This window comes from Neofelis nebulosa, chromosome 10, assembly GCF_028018385.1.
Source record: "Neofelis nebulosa isolate mNeoNeb1 chromosome 10, mNeoNeb1.pri, whole genome shotgun sequence".
Lineage (NCBI taxonomy): Eukaryota > Metazoa > Chordata > Mammalia > Carnivora > Felidae > Neofelis > Neofelis nebulosa.
In genome coordinates this window covers 64,457,929-64,464,971 of record NC_080791.1, presented here as the reverse complement: position 1 = coordinate 64,464,971, position 7,043 = coordinate 64,457,929, and positions in this window count along the sequence as shown.

Sequence of the window (7,043 nt, the reverse complement as noted above, 5' to 3'; positions counted from 1 at the left end):
TGGTTGATTTTATTCATGAATGCCTCAAGTCCTAACGTTGAGACTGTAAACTCAGATGGATAAGGCCCAGTGATTGTATCACAACTAATTCGCGGGGGGGGGTGGGGGGTGGGGTGGGGGGTGGGGGGGGGGTGGGAGGGTGGGAGCAGAGTTGTGAAAATCTTTTTCTTGGTTTTCTGTGGCATGTTTACATTATTTTCACAATGAAATATATATTCACTACCAGTGAAGTCTCAGGAATTATGGAGAGTAGGTGAGAAGGCAGTGGGAGACCACGACTATAGCATAACTCCTCAGGCTGCACCCAGGGCTGCTGTGGCCCTGACATTTCCACAGTGTGCTTCAAAGAGCTTGGCCTCAGAGCCCTTCAGTCCAGTCTGGCAGGCACTCACTTGCCAGCCACCAATTCATGCCCTTCACCACTCTCTCTTCAGTCACCAGCTTCACAGGCATAAGGCCTCTCTGCTCTAACTGCCCATCCATGGTCTTAGTTGGAGAGCTTTACTCTTAGGATTCCAGATGCAGTGAAGCCCACAGCTGGCTTCCGGATTCCATTAGGATTGTCAACCATGGGGCAGACCCAGAGTGGAAACCCTCGTGTTCTTGTGTCCAGAGGTTTCATAAAGAAAGATTAAACTCCCTTTGAAGATAGTCACAAATTTGAAAGACATACAGTGGCCAACTGTGGCCATCCTTATTCAGAGCAGGCCTTACTCAATGGAAAGATGGCTTGGTGCACCTTAGCCTGCAGTTGGGATAAGATCATTTGACTGGCCCTTTTGCCTTCCTGACATCTAACCTCTGGCCTCAACCACTGCTATAAGCTCACTAGCGATGACAGTGACCAAGCACAGTGCCCCCTTGCTTTTCTCCTGTGCAGGTGTCTGATCCTTCCTGCTCCTTAAGGAAACTTAAGCCCTTGACAACTACCACCATGTCCTCAGTGTGGTTGGATCTAGGTCACTAGTCCTTGATCTGTAGGCCCAGTCCTGAGATGACTGCCCTAGATGACCAGTCAGAACCAGACCTGTGAATGCCGAGCCTGGTCAGCCCGCTGAGGCTGATCTCATCCAGCTTCCCAGGCCTCTTGGAATTCTTTGCCACCTTGATGACAGGGGGCCTTTGTGCTGCTGTGCTTCTTTATTAATGGACTCCCTGATAGCTAGAGCCTTCTCTGCTCCCTGTATCCTCCACTTCACCAAGGAGTGCTAGCCAACTAGGAGGAGAACCAACCCAACAGAATCCCATCTGGGTTACTAGAATTCCGCATTTAGATCTGAACAAGATACTTCCTGTTTTATCCTCTCTCTCCCACCCCCCCCCCCATCTTTTCTGCTTTATCTTTTATTCCCCACTCTGGCCCCCACCCAGATAGCCCCCCCCCAATAGCTCTTTGCCTTAACATCATCCTCCAACCTTCCAGCCTTTTACAAGTAATTGCATTGTTTCCTGCCTGAGTGATCAGAGCAGCCTCTAATTCCCTGTCTATGTCTCTTCACATAAAGCAGTGGCTGATTTTATGCCAACAGGAAAGCGCTTTAAAACATGCCCTTGGCCAACCCCTCTTGCATCGGCTCTTACTACCATCCCCCACATTCAACCTCCACTACAGCTACATCTAATTGTCCCCAAACTCCCTCTGAAATTTAATGCCATGGTATCTTTGCTTAGCCTAAAATGTTTCTCCCCTTGGTAAACAGTGAACTCTTAACTTATCCTTCAAGTGTTCCTACCACCTCCTCACCATCATATCCCTGCAGAATAACCCACTCTTCCATCTATTTCTGTAACACGTTAAAGACAGAATCTTGGAAATCTGAGGGGAAGCCACCTCTGGACATTGGTGCTCTGTTGGAGGAGTGTTGGCTGGCAGCTTCCAGGGCAGCACTGTGGAAGGAGGATGAGAGGAAATCTTCTCATCTGTTTGACGCTGAACTACGTCCCTCTGCAAAATTCTTAGTTTGAAGTCCTAGCTCATAACACCTCAGAATGTGGCTGTATTTGAAGATAAGGCCTTTAGAAAGGTGATTAAGTTAAAATGAAGCCATTAGAGTGGGCCCTAATCTAATCTGATTGATGACCTTATAAAAAGAGGAAATTGAGGCACACAGAAACAGCACAGGTGCAATGGGCACAGAGGAAGCACCATGTAAGGACACAGTGAGAAGGAGGACATCTGCAAGCCAAGAAAAGAATCCTCAGATGAAAATAAATCTGTTAACACCTTGATCTTGGACCTCTGGCCCCCAGAACCATGAGAAATAATTTCCTGTTGTTATGGCAGCCCCAACAAACTAATATGAGCACCTGCTGAGTTGCAGAAAGGGGCAGTATGGAGACAAAATGGAAAAAGATTCCAATGGGGATCTACAGGGGATGTTGTTGGCAGGAAGTAAATTGATAAGGAATTTCCTGGGTGATACTCCAATGATTTCCAGGTCCAGGCTTACTGCTTAAGCTCCAAATCCTATTTTCACCTGTCTACTGGATGTTTGCATTTGGATATAGAATAAATATCTCAAACTTGAGCTGTCTCTATCTTTGTACTCAAACTTAAACTTCCTTCTGCGTTTTCTCTCTCCCCAAATAGCACCACCTTCTATCTACTTATAAATGCTGAAATGTATTCTAGACTTTTCCTTATTTTTTCTTTAAAAAATTTTTTAATGTTTATTTATTTTTGAGAGAGAGGGACAGTGCAAGCAGGGGAGGGGCAGGAAGAGAAGGAGATCAAGAATCTATAGCAGGCTCCAGGTTCTGAGCTGTAAGCACAGAGCCCGACACTGGGCTCAAATTCACAAACTGTGAGATCATGACCTGAGCAAAAGTTGGACGCTTAACTGACTGAACCACGCAGGCACCCTATCACTCTTATTCTTATGTTTAATCAGTCACCAAGACCTATTAATTTTATCACCTAAATGTATATCAAAAAATGCCTTCTTCTCTTTTATATCCTTGTATTGCTATTTCCTTACTTAGAGCTTCCTTATTTTCTACTTCTTATTCACTTATTTAACAAATGTTTGGGGGTGCCTATTATTTTCCAATCACTGGACTATGCACTAGGGATATAATGACAGACACAACACATATATTTCCTACCCACAAAGAGGATGTAGTCTCAGAGGGGACACAATCACAGAGATGCATAATTAAATTATAATACATTTTAACTATATTATTTATTATTATTATTTTTTAGTGCTTATTTATTTTCGAGAGAGAGAGAGACATGGTGTGGGGTGGGGGCAGAGAGAGAAGGAAACACAGAATCCAAAGCATGCTCCAGGATCCAAGCTGTCAGCACAGAGCCCAACATGGGGCTCGAACCCATGAACTGTGAGATCATGACCTGAGCCAAAGTCGGATGCTTAACTGACTGAGCCACCCAGGTGCTCTGCATTATAGCTATTTTAATTATGTGGTGATAGAATTGAGTGCCAGGACAGTATTAGAGATGGAGCACCTGAGCTCTGTGAATCAGGGAAGACTTCCCAAAGGAGGTGACACCTGATACTTGAAGCTGAGACTTGAAGGATGAGTAGGAATTAGCCTATCAAGGAGGTAACAGGGGGAAGAGGTGGGAATGGCTCTAAGCACAGGCAAGAACATGGGCAAAAACACATAAATGAGGACTTAGTGGACTTGAGGCACTGATGAAAAGCTCTGTATGGACTTTCAATGACTGAGTAATGATGCTGGGGAAATTACTGTAGTTAGGATCCCTAGGAAACAGACGTTGAGACCAACCTGCATGCAAAACATTTCTGGGGGTGTGCTCAGTGGACAATACCTGTGGGGGAGTGAATGAAGCATGAGTGAGCAAAAAGAGAAGTTAAATTGCAGTGCAGTTGCAACACAGGCCTCAAGTGATCTCACAAGGAGCTCCGGAACTAGGAGACCCCTTCAGATATGTCCCAATTTGATGCAAAGGGACCACGTGTTGGCACCCCTTCATCAGGCAGTCATTGGCAAGGACTGTTCATGAGTTGGGAGGATACATAATGTTGAGTGAGGCACCTTCCTTTGGCTGAGGACAGTCCTGGAGAGGGACTGTGTTAATGGCAACACTCACACAACATGGGGAATAAGTGTCCTTGTCCTAGAGGATCATAGCATCCACTTTAGTAGGATAAGCAGAGGCCAGACCTCGCCAAGTTTGTAGGACCTGCCAAACAGTTTAGATGTTGTGGTAAGAACAATGAAAGAGCAATTAGAGAGTTTCAAATAAGTGAGTACATAAATAGGCTGATGTTCTAGACAGACCTCTCCAGAGGATGGATTGGAGGGTGACTAGACCAAACTCAAGGTGGGAGATTAGGAGGCTGTTACAGTGATTGCAGAGAGATAATTAGAGCCAGAACTAGAGTAGTCAGTAGAGAGAGAGCTAAATGGATATTATGGTATTGTGAAATAAAATAAATAAAGATTTGGTCTTCAACCATTGTTCCTGACACAGAGCTCCTAAAACCCTTGGAATTTCCTGTAATGAAAGCCATTAAAGTCTCTTTCGTTAATGAGGGCACTTTTGGACCACACCTAGTGTGGGGGCTGCTTGCCAGTGGAGTCAACCATGTGATTAGAGAGTTGGAACTTTCTTTTTTTTTTTTTTTTTTTTTTTTTTTTTAAATTTTTTTTTTCAACGTTTTTTATTTATTTTTGGGACAGAGAGAGACATAGCATGAACGGGGGAGGGGCAGAGAGAGAGGGAGACACAGAACCGGAAACAGGCTCCAGGCTCCGAGCCATCAGCCCAGAGCCTGACGCGGGGCTCGAACTCACGGACCGCGAGATCGTGACCTGGCTGAAGTCGGACGCTTAACCGACTGCGCCACCCAGGCGCCCCGAGAGTTGGAACTTTCAGTTCTACCCAGACCTCCAGGGAGGGGAGAGGGCTAGAGATCAAGTTCAATGACCAACAGCCATGATTTAATTACTCGTGCCTATGTAGGAAGCCTCTATAAACACCCAAAAGGATGGAGTTTGGAGAACTTCCAGGTTGATGAACACGTGGAGGTTCAAGAAAGTGGTGCACTCAGAGACCATGGAGGCTCCACGCCCTATGCCCACATCTCTTCATCTCTTCCATCTGGCTGTTCCTGAGTCATATATTTTTATAATAAACTCATATTCTAGTAAGTAAAATGTTTCTCTGAGTTCTGTGAGCCGCTCTGGTAAATTAACACAAGAAGTGGGTTGTGGGAACCTCTAATTTATAGCCAATCAGTTGGAAGCACAGGTGACAACCTGGACCTGTAATTGGTGTCCAAAGTGGGCGAAGTCTTGTGGGACTGAGCCCTTAAGGTTGGGATCTGATGCTGTCTCCAGATAGTGTCAGATTTGAGTTAAATTGTAGGGCACCCAGCTGGGATCAGAGAATTGATGGTGTGGGGGGAAAACACGCATTGTAATTGGTGATCAGAATTGTAGATATCTTTGAGAAACGTTTAGGATGCAGAAGTGACAAAATTGGTTACTAACTGAATGAAGGATAGAGAGAGGGAGGAATCCAGTTTGATGGCTAGATTCTGCATTGTCTACAGAAGCCTCCATTCTGACCCCTTCTGGTCTATTGTCCACATTGCAGCCAGGATGATGGAGCCAATTTGCAAACCTAATTATGTAATTCCCCCTGCTTAGGGGCACGGACTGTCTGCCAATTCCTCCCCAATAAAGTCTAAATTCCCCAGGCTCATGGAAAGCTTTGCAAGTAAGTTACATCTAAATTAAGATCTATAGCATGAGCAAAATATCGGCAAAGGAATAGGGGTAAGTGTGAGGTACATTCCAAGTGGGGAGGGAGGCACACAGATAGCCCTTTACCTCTGGCTAGCAAGGCTGCCTCTTAGAATTGAGGATGCCTCTTTTAGACGAAATTTCTGCTTCTCTGCTTGTTTTTGCCATATGTCTGCTACTCAGCTCTTAGACTTTTGCTGGGACACATGTCCTTGCCTAGACTAATTCCTGAAAGAAAGAAATGTTTGCTCTTGGTCTGGGTTTCTATTTCCTCCAGAACACGTCCCTTGTCTGAATCATGCTTGCTGTCACCTTGCAGCCAAGTCCTGTCACCTGACAGCCTCTCTGAAAGACACTTAGAATTTTGCATGGATGATGTAAGAACCTCAGGTCCATTACTGTGGCCCACTTAATGGATTTTAGCATTGACTTCAAACTTTACATTATTTTGAAGGACTCAGTACTCTCTAGCCCTTAGCAAACTGGACAGATGTGAGATTTCACAGTAGTTCAACATATTCCACATACCTATGAAAACCAAGTTCTCAGAAGTGTCAGATATATAAGCTATGTAGTGCTGTGGACATGATGGGGAGGATTTTACAAGGACAATCAAACCTCAAAACCTAGGACCACTTGGAGAGGAGGAGGGGCACTGAATGAAGGAAGGGGGCCTGAAACACCAAATTATTTAAAAAGTCAGTACTTTTTAGGACTAAAGATCCAGTTGTGAGGATCACAGTTGTTTGTACGTAGATGACATGTGTGTAGGGGACTTGAAACAGCCTCCTTTATTAATTACTGTGATTTTCCCCTTGATGGATTTATTCTCTTATTAATTTGCTACTCTCTTCTTTTCAGATCTTTGGATTACCTGGAAAAGAAGGAGGTAGGAGTGAAGCAATAGGGAGTGGTTTGTGTCATTTCATAGGACTAAATGCTGTTTCAGGATGTGATTTTAAAAAGAAACATACTATAGAAGGAAATTAAATTTGACATACTATAGAAGGAAATTAAAGAAGAGTTTCTGACTGGGGTACCTGGGTGGCTCAGTTGGTTGAGTTGGCTGAGTTGGTTGACTTTGGCTCAGGTCATGATCTCACGGTCATGAGTTCGAGCCCCCGCACCAGGCTCACTGCTGTCAGCACAGGGCCCACTTCAGATCCTCTGTCTCCCTCTTTCTCTGCCCCTTCCCTGCTCCTGCTCTCTTTCCTTCTCAATAATAAATAAACATTAAAAATATTTATATAAAAAAGAAGAATTTCTGACTGATAATTCTGGGGCAAGAAGTTATTGAAGCAATT